This window comes from Acomys russatus, chromosome 11 (genome assembly GCF_903995435.1).
Source record: "Acomys russatus chromosome 11, mAcoRus1.1, whole genome shotgun sequence".
Lineage (NCBI taxonomy): Eukaryota > Metazoa > Chordata > Mammalia > Rodentia > Muridae > Acomys > Acomys russatus.
This window is the reverse complement of record NC_067147.1, coordinates 36,224,968-36,239,412: the sequence shown is the minus strand read 5'-3', so window position 1 is coordinate 36,239,412 and position 14,445 is coordinate 36,224,968. Positions and strand designations below refer to the sequence as shown.

Sequence of the window (14,445 nt, the reverse complement as noted above, 5' to 3'; positions counted from 1 at the left end):
TTCAATGAAGCCACTATTACCCTGATACCTAAACCACACAAAGACGCAACCAAAATAAATAAAAGTACAGACCAATATCCTCTATGAACAGACACAAAAATCCTCACAAATATACTTGAAAACCAAATCAAAGAACACATCAAAAAGATTATCCACCATGATCAAGTTAGCTTCATTCCAAGAGACAGGGATGGTACAGCATGCATAAATTGATAAAGGTAATTGACCACATAAACAGACTGAAAGACAAAAACTACAGGATCATCTCATTAAATGAAGAAAAAGCCTTTAATAAAATGGAACAACTCTTTAAGATAAAAGTCCCGAAGAGGCTGGGCACAGTGGTGCACACCTATAATCCCAGCATTTGGGAGGCAAAAGCAGACAGATCACTGTGAGTTCAAGGCCATCCTGATCTACTAAGTGAGTCCAGGACAGCCAGGGCTACACAGAGAAACCCTGTCTCAGAGGGAAAAAAAAAAGTCCCAAAGAGAACAGAGAAACAAGAGACACATCTCAAAACAATTAAGAAAATTTACTGAGAGATCTGGTTAAATAAGCCTAGCAACAGGCTCAGATTCTGTTAGTTCAGAGCAGGCCTGAGCCTCCATTCTTCAGAGGTGGGTTCATCAGTCCCTGGAAATGCTGAAAAGAGCGGGCAGCCAAGCAGACATGGCCATGACCTGGCCAGACGAAGATAAGGTTATTTAAAGATGGTTTCTTACTGCTGGTAGAGTTGGTTAAGAAAGATATGCTGCCGGTCTGGAAATCTTCTGCCTTATAATGAAGCCATGACCAGGCCAGACTAGCCGTGAAAGATATGAAAGACATACTGGCAGTCTGGAAATCATCTGCCTCCCCAAAGCCTCCCCCTGAGCTCTCAAGCTCCCTCTCCCCTTTCTCTCTCTGCCCTCATGGCTCACTGGCTGCCTCTACCCCTTCCCCAGACTCTTACTCCTCTTCCTTACCCCAATAAACCCCCTTTATACCCGATCTGTTACATTCTTTGGCATGGGTCCGCCATGGTAGCCCCTCGCCACATTTACATTTCATAACAACCACTGAGTGAATTCAGTGTAATACAGTGGGGCTGCGGGGGTGGGGTGTCCTTTTATCTGGCAGCCGGCAGGTGGCAGCAGCAGGTGATGAGGTAAGCCATTGCTAGGTCCCTGAGGGCAGGTCAACAGATTGGCTAGCAGGCTACCAGCTGTGTTGTTCTGGGGTTGCTTTGTGACAACATCTACTAGTATTTAAGAGCACAGATGCACTCACGCTCTGTGTGCTGGGGCTTTAGAGTTATGATCTCCTTCTGATGGACTCGTTACCTAACAGTATAAAGTCACCTTCTTTGTCTCAGACTAGTTTGGATCAAACTGTAAGTTTGTAAAATATTAAAACAGACATCTGCTTTCATTTTCCTGGAAAATCTCCCTAGTGTGTGTGTGTGTGTGTGTGTGTGCGCACACCCCAACGCTACAAAGCAACTAAAACAGTAACCCCAAACCCAAACAACAAGTAAAATTGGAAAAGAGAGAGGTTCAGTGGGACAAACACAAAACAACAAGAACCACAGGAAGCAGGAAGATGAAAGAAATCCCAACTTTTTTTTTAAAGTAAAGAGCTGGCTGGACCGACTGGAGAACTTATAAATACTAGATGAACTCTGGATAGAGACTTGCAACTGTCATTACACTGCTCAGGTGGAACGCAGTCTGGAAACATCCATATCCAGGAGCTTGTTCTCATGTCTTTTCTTAGGCAGACAGACAGACAGACAGGCATTCCACCTGAAAACAGCACTAGGAGAAGCACCTTAGGCACCACCACCACACGTACTTCCAAGGCAGTGGCTCCATCTTGGCAGTGAGCAGCAGAGCCAGCACACATACTCTGCTACCCCAAATACAGTTAGATCTAAGAGTCAGCATTGCGGTTTTCCTGAGGTTGTTACTGGTGGGGGTGATAAAGGGGTTCAGACTTTGCTCTCTATAAATAGTCCTCAGGCGGAAGACTATTGTCTACTTGATATGGTCAAACTCTCTCCTTTACAGAAATGCCGAGCCTTCTCAGTAGGGGACCTTTCTTCCAGAGCTTCCAAGTTAGGTAAAGCTGCTCCCTTGGTCACAGTGGCTTTAAAGCAGGTTCTTCGTTCCTGATGAACTTTTAGGATGACTGTCTTTTTCTTTCAGGTACATATGCTTTCTAATTTGCAGTCACATACCCCATGTTTCAACTTAAAATGTGGTTAATCTGAATTGAGACGTACTGTAGTATAAGATATATAGCAGACTATCTTAATAGTTTTAAACTACTATTGGCCACATACCTATGGCATGACATAGTAATAACAGTGTGACATATTGCAAAACCCTCTTTTTGCATTTTGAACACTGCTATTAGAAAAGGGCATTTGGGCCCACATCACATTTCTACTGGGTTGCATCACTCTAGATATATAACAAGCCCCAATTACTGAATAGATACACACAGCCCAGAAAGAACCCTGAGGACTTAGAAGAGGCACTGAAAACTCAGCGGACCATACTCAAACTCAGGAAAAGGAATCCTCTGATCTTTTCACTTCTTTTTTTTTTTTTTTGGTTTTTCGAGACAGGGTCTCTCTGTGTAGCCTTGGCTGTCCTGGACTCACTTTGTAGACCAGGCTGGCCTCGAACTCACAGCGATCCGCCTGCCTCTGCCTCCCGAGTGCTGGGATTAAAGGCGTGCGCCACCACGCCCGGCTTTCTTTTCACTTCTTATCATGAAGCAAGCCAGGAGAGGCTGCCTACACCAGAATTCTGGCCTGGTCTCTTGTTAGCCTGACAAGTTTCTTCACTTGGAAGTCAAATCTTCATCTATGATGTGGTCAAAGGCATCTCCCTCTTACGGTGATAAGGCCTAACATCACAGGGAAAGCAGCATTCAGCAACAGCGTGTCCTTGGTACGTACTACTTTGGCTTCTATGGATTTGTTTCAGCAGCTAACTTAGTGATCATGGGATCATGTTATAGGACTGGATTTCAATCCTTTCTCCTACTCCTCCATTCAAATTATTTCCAAACCTTCACTCAAGGGCAGGCCTGGGTATACGCCCCCCCCCTCTATACACACACACACACACACACACACACACACACACACACACATATGTATATATACATATACACATGGGTCCATGCACTAGTGGGTAATTAAAAATAACTCGCACATTCTGGCTGCTGGGATGGAGATACGGCCCTGCTGATAAGAGTGCTTTCTTAGCATGTATGAAGTCCTGGGTTCAATGTCCAGCACCACATGGAGTAGGGGCAGTGGCACGTATCTGAAATCCTGGCACTTGGGAGGTAACGGCAGGAAGGTCAGAAGTTCACCCTCGGCTACGTTAACACGCCTGAGGCAGCCTGCGCTACACAAGACCTGCCTCCACAAGGCTGCTGCCCATTTTCTCAAGACCATTACCAAATGCTAATTCCCAAATTTAATCAGGAACTATAGCTCAGTGGTAGAAAAAAAAAAAAAAATGAATGGGCCAGGCATGGTGATGCACACCTTTAATCCCAGCACTCAGAAGGCAGAAGCAGGCAGATCTCTATAAATTCAAGGCCAGCCTGGTCTACACAGCCAATTTCAAGACATAGAGACATAGAGAGACTCTGTCTCAAAAATAAAAAAGACAAGCAAAACAAAACAAAAGAATGGCCTACATTGCTCTTTTAAGCAGTTTTCCAGGTTAATGAATAAAGAAAAATTATTTGACTAGTTGTGAACAGCAAGAACAAAAGATCACTAAATATAAAACAGTACATTTCTCTTTCCAATGATCACAGGCAGAATTTATAGCTGAAAAATTAATAACATGCTGGGCATGGTTGCACGTGCTTTTAATTCCAGCCCTCAGGAGGCAGAGGCAGGTGCTCTCTGAGTTTGAAGCCAGCCTGGATTACAGAGTGAGTTCTAGGACAGGCAAAACTATACAGAGAAACCCTAATTTGAAAATCAAAATAAACAAACAATATAACACAATTCCAGAAAAGCTTGACTCAAGTCTTTGCTAGTATAACTCTCCATAGGACCTAAAGTGCACGATGCCAACACAGAGGACGGCTGCCCTTCCCTCTGAAACCACAGGAACATAAAGCTACTTTCACATGTACTGAATAATTAAATACATACATATCCATAAGAAAAATCTAAGCCACTGCTCTCTGCTGAAGGAAGATTTTAAGTAGCTCAGTAAAAGATTACAACTTACCCAAAATCTTTTCTCAGAAATGAAAACCAAAGCAAAGCAAAAGAATGACCTCCTTTTTAAGAAAAGTTTTCAGGCTAATGAATAAGAAAAATTATTTGACTAGTTATCGTTGCATCTTTCCTTGAGAATTTAAACAAACACCTTTTGATTATTCCCTTACTGAAAAAGACAGATGAAACAGACCAAATGCAGAAACATAGCAGTACCCTGTGTGGTGCTAGTCTGTGGTTCGGATCCTTCTCTTCTGTCCAGCCTTGTCTCCTCCGGTCCAGCCGCCTCCTCTGTGAAGGCAGGAGAGACCAGGAGGCTCTCACACGCAGGGCCTCCACACCCCCTCTCGCCTAGTGCAGAACAGAGGATCTCTAGTCTAGAGCTCTTATTTCAAGTCATTTATCAGGACTTGGGCAGCCGCTTCCACGAGAGCAAATTGTCTTTAAAGGCTCTTACTTCCTTGATTGTACAGTACTTCCTCATCTGAACTTTGTGTCTATTGCTCTGAACTATACTTAAGCCAATGAAACCAAGTTGAGGCTTTTTCGGCCAGTATTCAGTTAAATCATGTTAACACAGTATGTTACTCAAAAGCTCCACAGTTCTGAAGCAATAAGACAACACCCTAAATGTCATAACTCATATCCTGCTGAGCTGTCTTGCAGACTCATGAAGTCAACCCTGACCCACAGCTTTCTAAAAGCCTTCGTAAAGTAAAGGTGACGACTTCACAGCAGTGGTTAGTAACCAATCAGCACAGAAGCAGCTGAATGTTCTGACAGCTCCACCAGCTCCACCTGCAGCTTAGAGACCGGGATGCTGGGCACTGGCTAGCTGAGCAATGAAGATGCCCTGCACAAACACACAGAAGAGGAACAGGCTGGAGTGCTCAGGACTCACAAGCCTCACAGCCACCTCTCTAGACTCCTTGGTGCTAAACTTCCACTGAAGAGTAAGGGGATCTTTTGTTGAGGCTGAAGAAGAACAGGAAAATACAGCCTGCCTTCCTCTTGCATTAATGTCCTGACACACTGGGAGTACAACAAGAAGTCCTTTGGCCTTTATTATAAAGGAGTCATTTTTTATGATGGTGTTTCTAGGTTCTAAGGCCTGGGGTTAATCTTAACCGAGTAAGAAAGCAACTCACTGCTGTATCATTCAGCTCTAGACCCTGGGTCCCAGGAGTCTTTAGTGCTGGCAAAAAGCAGATGAGCAGAACTGGAAGGTATGTGGAGGGCTGTCCCTCCTACAGGGAAGAAGAGCTCAGCACCTGGAGAGGTAGAACTCATATCATGCAAGCGTAGGGAGAGTAAATTCCACAACTCTGGGCGTTGTCAGTATTTCCAGGGAGACACATCAACAGGCTTCATTTTCATGGTGTAAAACTCAAGTATAAATGCTGACTACAAGCCAGGCATGGTGGCACGGTGACACATACCTTTAATCCCAGCACTCAGGGAGGCAGAGGCAGGCGAATCACTTTGAGTTCGAGGCCAGCCTGGTCTACAAAGCAAGTCCAGGACAGCCAAGGTTACACAGAGAAACCCTGTCTGGAAAAAAAAAAAAAGCAGACTACAGAAGGCAGAAAGAAGTGAAAAGTAAAAAGCACAGCACCCCACCCGACAGCCACCACTCCAGCTTCCATCAAACAGCGAGTGTCCTGAAGAGACTGCCTCAGCCTCTACATATGTCACCATGGTGTCCTTATCTTCTCTTTCACCATTACAATCCTCAGAGATTTAAATAGCCAGAAATAGCTTTCTATCAACAAACGAACACAGCTTTGAAGTTTCTGCCCCCTCCATCCCATTTCTTGTCTTGTTTCTACTGCTTGCTCTTACAGCAGGAACCCTCCCTCCCACTTTGCTGAAGCCCACTTCTCCACAGTGGACTGCACAACATGTGCCTGCTGAAAAGCTCGTGGTGCTCTTTACTTCTCTACCTGGAGAGGTCCAGTCAGCTGCCATCTGGAAGCCAAGTACAATCCCCACTCAGAACTACTTCACCATCCTCACAGAGAATCTTCTCACTTACTGCGTGAAGATGAGAACTAATCCTGAGAGTTAGCTTCTGACCTCCACATGGAACCATGGCATGTGCACACCAACACACACACACACACACACACACACACACTTTTCCTTGAAATTATATGCATGAGTGTTTTGTTTGCACGGTATGTATGCATGGGTACCATATGCATGCCGGTGCCTGCAGAGGTCAGAAGAAGGCACTGGAGTCTCTCTCTAGAACTGGAGTTAGAGATGGTTCTAAGTCACACATGGGAATCAAACCAGGTCCTCTGCCGGAACAACAACTGCTCTAAACCACTGAGCCATCTCCTCAGACCATAATTTCTCTTCTTTTTTTTTTCTTCCTGAGATCTTCTGGGAGGTTTTTTTTCAATGATCTTCCTCTACCACCCCTCCACCTTGCCATTATGCCAGTCTTACCTGCCAGCCTGATTGAGATCAATCCAGATACTCAGGACTAGACGTCTACTCTCCTTTTCTGAATAATTTACCCACCAGGAATTTTGTAAATAGGCTTCAGATTCTCTCTTCTCTAAAAATGAATCTATTGGACTCACCCTCTCGTCATCACCACGCCCCTCTCTACTCTTTACACAAATTTTCCTAAGAGTAATCCTACCTCATATTTCAACCCACTGCAATCTAGAAGCATCTCTCATTTAAGGGCACAGTCTTACCTTAAAAATCCAATCTATCTAGACATGTTAGCATATTCCTGTAATCCCAGAACTGGGGAGAATGAGGCAGGAGGCTGTAGTCTGAAATACATAGTGACCTTGTCTCAAAAAATAAAAACAAAAGCAATTAAGAAGGCCACAGACAACAGTGTGTGGCCCTGTCTTACACTTGACTTTCCAGTCAGTCTCTGGCCCGCCTACTCACCCTCCTTCCCCTGCCCTCCGCCCTCCTCCCCTCATGGTGTTGATACAGATTACTGCTATATAGCCCAGACTGGCCTCAAACGTGGGATCTTCCCGCCTCCCACCTACCACCTCTGCAGGCGTTCACCATGACCAGTTACATTCAACTTTGTTGTGAGACACGGTCTCACCATGTAGCTTTTGTTGGCCTGGAACTCAACATGTATAGCAATTGGCTTTAAACTCTATATAGAGATCTTTCTGCCCCCCAAACACTTAGATTAACGGCATGGAGCACTCTGCCTGGCCTCGTGTGGCATTTTTAAATGAGGCTTTCCTGGGAATCCCCAATTCCTTCTGGACCTTCCTGATTGCCTTTACATACGGCTACTACCCAGAGCTTGGCCTTGCATCTGTGCCTCTTGTGTCAGATACAGCCTCTCTGATGAGTTCAACATTTTTCCTGGATCAAGTACTTCTGCACAGAACAGGTCCTGGTTGCACACACTTTTAATCCCAGGACTCAGGGGGTAGAGGCAGGCAGATCTCTGTGAGTTAGAGGCCAGCCTGGTCTACACAGAGAATTCTGGGGATACATAATAGAGAAATCTTGTCTTAAAAGAAAAGACAACAAAACAAAAAAATTATATAGTTTCACATTAATAATACCAGTTAGACTTTATTGAATTTCACACTCAAATAGTTCTGCCAAATACTTTTATGTAGGCATCTGTCTTACTTTCTACTGCTGTGAAAAGACCGTGACTAAGACAACTTATAAAAGGAAGCATTATCCCCACAGCAGGAAGCACAGCAGCAGCAGCAGGCAGGCAGAGCACCTCCCCATGGCAGAGAGTACAGCAGCAGCAGCAGGCAGGCAAAGCGCCTCCCCATGGCAGAGAGTACAGCAGCAGCAGCAGGCAGGCAGAGCGCCTCCCCATGGCAGAGAGCACAGCAGCAGCAGCAGGCAGGCAGAGCGCCTCCCCATGGCAGAGAGTACAGCAGCAGCAGCAGGCAGGCAGAGCGCCTCCCCACGGCAGGAAGCACAGCAGCAGCAGCGGCAGGCAGGCAGAGCACCTCCCCATGGCAGAGAGTACAGCAGCAGCAGCAGGCAGGCAGAGCGCCTCCCCATGGCAGAGAGCACAGCAGCAGCAGCAGGCAGGCAGAGTGCCTCCCTTGGTAAACAGGAGTCCTACTAGGTTACAGATAATCATGCTTGACCTGAGCTGGAAACTGTGGAAAGAAGTATCTGTTGGGACAGCCTGTCTCACCTTGACAAAGAACTTCAAGAAAGAGGGATACAAGGGCTACTTGCTGCTACCACTTCCACCCCTCATCCTGTCCCATAAAAGGCCACAGTCCTTTTTTTTTCTCTTCAACTTCCTGCTCAAGAGTCTGCCCCTCACTGTGTACACCAATAAACTATCAAAGGTCAGGCTTCTGTCTGTCTTTTTGTCACCTGTCCCTTTACACTGTCTTGGAAATCTATCACAGGCCTGGCACTGGAGCAGTAGCTGAAAGCTTGTATCTGATCAGTAAGCACAAGGGAAGATGGATCAGGATTTTTGAAACCTCAAAATCCAACCCCAGTGACTCACCTCCTCCAGCAAGGCCACACCTCCTAAGTCTTCCCCGGCTGGGGACCAAGTATCCCAATACAAGAGGTTATGGGAGCCATACTCATTCACACCACCACATGATCCAAACAACTCAATTCTCCTAAAAGATAATTCATGGTCCTGATGCTTAAAATGAGTCATTCACCTCCTCATTATCTTAAGTACAATTCTTTCTTTTAGCATGTCTTCTCTCAAACATGGTATCACTAGCTCTCAGACTTGTCCCTGTCACTCCCTTTGAACTCCTTCCATGGTCCAACCTTCATCATCACTCAGTCTGATGGCACAGCTTCACAAATGTATTTCTCACTTCCAGACTTGTCCCCTATGGTTAAATGCAACAGATTCAGCCACAAATAATCTCTTTCTAAGCAACCTGGTGTTATTATCCTGCTTAAGTCCTCCCTTGGCTCCTCCACTAAAGACAAAGCAGAAACAAAGCTCACAGTGTTACCTGGCTCTACCTCTTTCCCCAAGACCTCATCTCCAGGTATGCAGGCTCTCATCTCGACGCTGCTGTGTCCATCTTACTGAAAGATCTTCTCTCATCTTCTTGCTAACATCTTAGTTCAATGTAGCTTGAACATCGGGATTTCAGAAAACTGTCCCGCTCCTTCCCAGCCCCGTTCTGCATCTACACTGGCTCTGGTAAAGCTCTTTTTAACTTCCTTGAGGGCAGAAGTAGAATCCTACTTATGTCGCTGTTATACCTATGCCTGGCACATATAATAAATAAAGCTTAGACTGATGTTGTTGCCTCTCCTTGAAGAGGAAAACAAAGCAGAGACAGAAGTTACATGGCTTTAAAGCCACCCAAGGGAAACTCAGCTGCTACACAGCGTTCAGTGGCTCACCTAATCTACCTCTCCTCACCTCTCCTGAACGCAGTCTTTCACTCTCCTAGGTAAACACCCTACCACTGAGGTACATCCCTAGCTTAGATATACTCCACTCTTAGATCCTCATCCATATACTCCAACAACTTTGTCTTACTTGTCCCTGTACCATATGCATCCTTTCCCTGCCCTACATCACCTAAGAAAATGTTAATTGAATTTGTGACAAGGCAAGACAGTGCAGAGATTCCTCTATCTTGCATTCTTGCTGAGGCCATTTTAGGTTTAATTAGAATTTGATCTCCTTGATGGGAAGCCGCATGGAAAAGTATCCAACTCAATTTTAAGAACCTGAGGTCAAGATGCCCCAGTTAACTCATCTTAGTAGCTGGTAAACAGCCTCACTGTACAAACCTCCCTGCCAGCTAACTGCTTATCTTAGCTTCTGTTAAACTGCTTGCTTCCACAAACCCCATTTCCCCCTCCCTGAATGAAATACCAGGACATGGTTTTTACTTTAAAAAACGGGCTGGAGAGATGGCTCAGAGGTTAAGAGCACTGACTGCTCTTCCAGAGGTCCTGAGTTCAATTCCCAGCAACCACATGGTGGCTCACAACCATCTATAATGAAATCTGGTGCCCTCTTCTGGCATGCAGGAGTACATGCAGATAAAGCACTCATCTATATAAAATAAATAAATAAATCTTAAAAAAACAACAACCACCACCTTGCTCAAAAGTTCAGTACTAGACTTGGGCCCAAATACCTAAGTATACTCTCAGGTAGTTGGGATAAAAATTTTCAATTAGCTATAGACTGTGTCTGAGTGGTCTTCTCTGGCAGATTCCCCATAACAAGTTTATTATCCCTCAGTTTAAAACAAAACAAAACACTTAACAATATATCCTAGCCATTATCTTAAAGGATTTGATTTTCTAAATAAGAAAAAAAAAAAAAAAAACAATAAAATAATGGCCAAATAGTGGAGTGTGTGCTTAGCACACACAAGGCCCTGGGTCATATCCCCAGTACAAAAATAACAAAGGAGGGAAAGAGGGACATCATCCATAAACACAAGGAGGGGCAGGAGGAGATGGCTCACAGGGTAAAAATGCTTGCTCTACCAGCATGATAACCTGAGTTTGATCCTCAAAACTCATAGAAGGAAGGAATCAATTACCAAAAACTGTTCTCTGACCCCACTCCATGCTGTGGCACCCATGTGCCTACACACACACACACACACACACACACACAGAGAGAGAGAGAGAGAGAGAGAGAGAGAGAGAGAGAGAGAGGGAGAGAGAGAGAGAGAGAATTAAGAGGTAAAAGCAGAAAGTTTCATACAGAGTTCACTCAGTCAATTTACAATTTCATGGCATTTGGGGTAAAGATAATTTCCCTGAGACTGTAAAAGAGTACTTTATGATTACATTTAGGTTCTGTGCTCAAATGATTATATGGCTTCCTTTTATTCCCCTTTCCTTTTCTGTCTGTCTTTTTGTTTTTAACTACACCAAAAGCCTTAGTCATGACATTCAGTACTTTTGGCCCTAGCCTACTTAACGGTTATGGTATCCAAAAGTACTCCCAAAAGTTCCTGCCTAAGAAACAGTTCTAGTTCTACTGTAAGAAATATCAAATATAAATCTTTTCTATCACATACTATAAAACTTGTGTTTAAGATAAATAACTAAAATTCTTTTATCTTTCCTACTTTGTGAGTGGTTTTTTTTTTTTTTCCCAATGTAACTGTTTTGTTTACTATCTTGGTGTTTCCCCAGCACACCCTCTTGACCAAGACTAAAGTTTGCCTTGTCCAGACACTTCAGTTGGAGTGATGGTTTCTTTCTTTGCAACCCAAACATATTTCTAACACCACTGAGACCAGAGGATTTTTAAGGCTATTAAGCCTTAAACCAAAACATCTGAAGGAACACTAGTCAGGGTCCAAATTAACTCATTTAACAAGACAATAGCATTCACCAGTAAGTCACAGCCAAAACATTCAAAATATCATTTAGCTTTTGAATTAAGGGCATCCCTAGTCAGCTGTGCTGGAGATCTTCTGTTGTTGTTCTAAACCACAAGACAAAAACTGACGGAGGAGATAAGCTTTATTTCAGTCTAAGCTCAGGAAAACAGGTGAGGAGAGCATATGCCTCTCAGAAAGGTACTTTTCATTCCAAAGGAAGAAGGAGGTCTCAGGGGCTTTTCTGAGATCATGGGTGGGAAGTCCCCACTTCAGAGTTCTTTGTTCTCCCATGAAGTTCCTTTAAGGGCAGAGACTTGCTCTGACTCTTCTGGAGTTTTTCAGCTCCTCCCCCTCACCCCACTGAAATACTAAAGGAAGGGGGTCAGGAGGAAGTTAGAGCACCAAATTATAATTATTAATCTGCAAATGAATAATGGTGAGGAGTTAGACAGAACTTTGTTTAATTTGTATATACAGCATCTTTCTTTATAAATTAATTTTTATTTTCTCTATAATTTTTAGTTTGTTTTGTTACATTTACAAATATTCTCAAATTCCCCAAAAACGTATCGTAACAGGATACTTCTTCTAACCCACAACACCTAAGAAATTACCCTGAATCAGGACTCTGCCCTTTATGCTGCTAGTTCTGGAGACTTTCTGAGTCTAATTAGGTAAGCTACAACTGCCAATACTTACTTGGATCTGAACCTTCTCAATGTGGCAAGAGGAAGCAGCAGCTTTTAAGTAGCGTAGCGTAGCATAGCATAGCATAGCATTGCATAGCATTGCATAGCATAGCACAGCACAGCACAGCACAGCATTGCATAGCACAGCACAGCACTGCACTGCACTGCACAGCACAGCACAGCACTGCATAGCATAGCACTGCACAGCACAGCACAGCATAGCATAGCATAGCATAGCATAGCACAGCACAGCACAGCATTGCATAGCACAGCACAGCACAGCACAGCACTGCACAGCACAGCACAGCATAGCATAGCATAGCATAGCATAGCATAGCATAGCATTGCATAGCACAGCACAGCACTGCATAGCATAGCATAGCATTGCATAGCATAGCATAGCATAGCATAGCATAGCATAGCATTGCATAGCATAGCATAGCATAGCATTGCATAGCATAGCATTGTATAGCACTGCATAGCACAGCACAGCACTGCACTGCACTGCACAGCACAGCATAGCATAGCATAGCATAGCATAGCATAGCATAGCACAGCACAGCACAGCATAGCATTGCATTGCATAGCACAGCATAGCATTGCATTGCATTGCATAGCACAGCATAGCATAGCATAGCATTGCATTGCATAGCATAGCATAGCAGTAGGGCAGTATAGTAGGATGCATACTGGACCACAGGCATGACAGGAGAGAGACAATGCTGGCAGAGATTGGAAAGAAAATGAGGACATGACTGCTTTAAGGTATGGTTGAGGAAAAGTATTTTATTGTAGATATGAGGGAGAAAACAGTCAGAGGCATCTTGTAAGTCATCAGGCATTCTGCCAGCCTGCCCTCAGCTCCAGTAACCATGTAATCATCAGCCAACAAGCATAACCCTTTAAAAAGGTCCCTGCCTTCACTGATCTCTCCAGTGTTCTCTCTCTGTGTCTGCCTGTCCCTCCTCCCCCCTTCCCCAATAAATCTCTTGCATGAGATCTGTTGTGTGTTGTGATCTTTGTGGCATACCTTGGCCCCCCCACCCCACCCCCACCCCACCCCCACCAAGTACTTCTACCACTAAATCCTGGCACATCTGGATGAGTCCAGAGCAGAGAGAGAAAGTGGCTGACTGAACATGGTTAGCAGAATAGACTGGGCCATGATAGGGAAGAAATAGGGGGAAAGCGAGGGAGGAAAAGGGAAAGGGACAAGAAACATGCCAAGAGAGGAACCAAGAGAGCACATGGCCAAAATGGCAGGTTTTTAAGAGAATCAGAACTGTGGGAAGGGAACAAAGCCCCTGAGCTGAAGAGGTTTAGGGTAGGGGGTGAGGGGTAAGAAGAGCAGAGAGTTTACTGCACGTATTGTCCTTGGCTGGTGCCATAGTTTGAGCAGGACCCCTGGACCCAGATCTACCCATCATAATGTTCTTCTTGTAGGTTTCTAGGACTTTCTGGATCCTTCTATTTCCCCATTCTCCCATGCTTCTCTCACCTAGAGTCCCAATAGGATGCCCTCCCCTCTGTCCCACTTTCCAGGTAAGTGAAGACTTTAATGGAACATGCCCCTTGAGCTAGTGTCCAGATATAAGTGAGTATATACCCTTTGACTCTTTCTGCTTTTGGGTTAACTTACTCATTATGATCATTTCTAGTTCAATCCATTTGTCCACAAATTTCGGGAATTCCTTGTTTTTAATAACTGAGTAGTATTCCATAGTGTAAATGTACCACAGTTTCTTTATCTATTCTTCTACTGAGGGACACTTAGGCTGTTTCCATGTTCTGGCTATTATGAATAAGGCTGCTATGAACATGATTGAGCAAATGTTCTTGTGTGCTGGAGCATCTTCTGGGTATATTCCAAGGATTGGAATAGCTGGGTCTTGAGGAAGCCCTATTCCCATTTTTCTGAGATAGCACCAGATAGATTTCCAAAGTGAACCCCTATCCAGATCTAGCCAATGGACAGGACATTCTCCACAGTTGAGTGGAGACTGGGGTCTAACTTTCACATGAACTCTGGTGCCCCATATTTGACCACGTCCCCTGGATGGGGAGGCCTGGTGACACTCAGAGGAAGGATAGCAGGCTACCAAGAAGAGACTTGATACCTTATGAGCATATACAGGGGGAGGAGGTCCCCCTCAGTCACAGTCATAGGAGAGGGGAGTAAGGGGAAAAT

General features: G+C 44.5%; 1 protein-coding gene across 2 annotated transcripts in view; it reads right to left on the bottom strand.

Annotated features, from left to right (window-relative positions):
• Lims1 (LIM zinc finger domain containing 1) overlaps positions 1-14,445 on the bottom strand; it is a 101,507-nt gene that overhangs the window by 62,529 nt on the left and 24,533 nt on the right. Inside the window, exon 1 of one of the 2 annotated variants that reach the window (XM_051153072.1) lies at positions 4,460-4,511. The exons of the other annotated variant lie outside the window; for it this stretch is intronic. The gene's annotated coding sequence lies outside the window, so the exon portion shown is untranslated. Of the gene's footprint in view, positions 1-4,459; positions 4,512-14,445 lie in introns of those variants that run through there. 2 annotated transcript variants of the gene reach the window in all.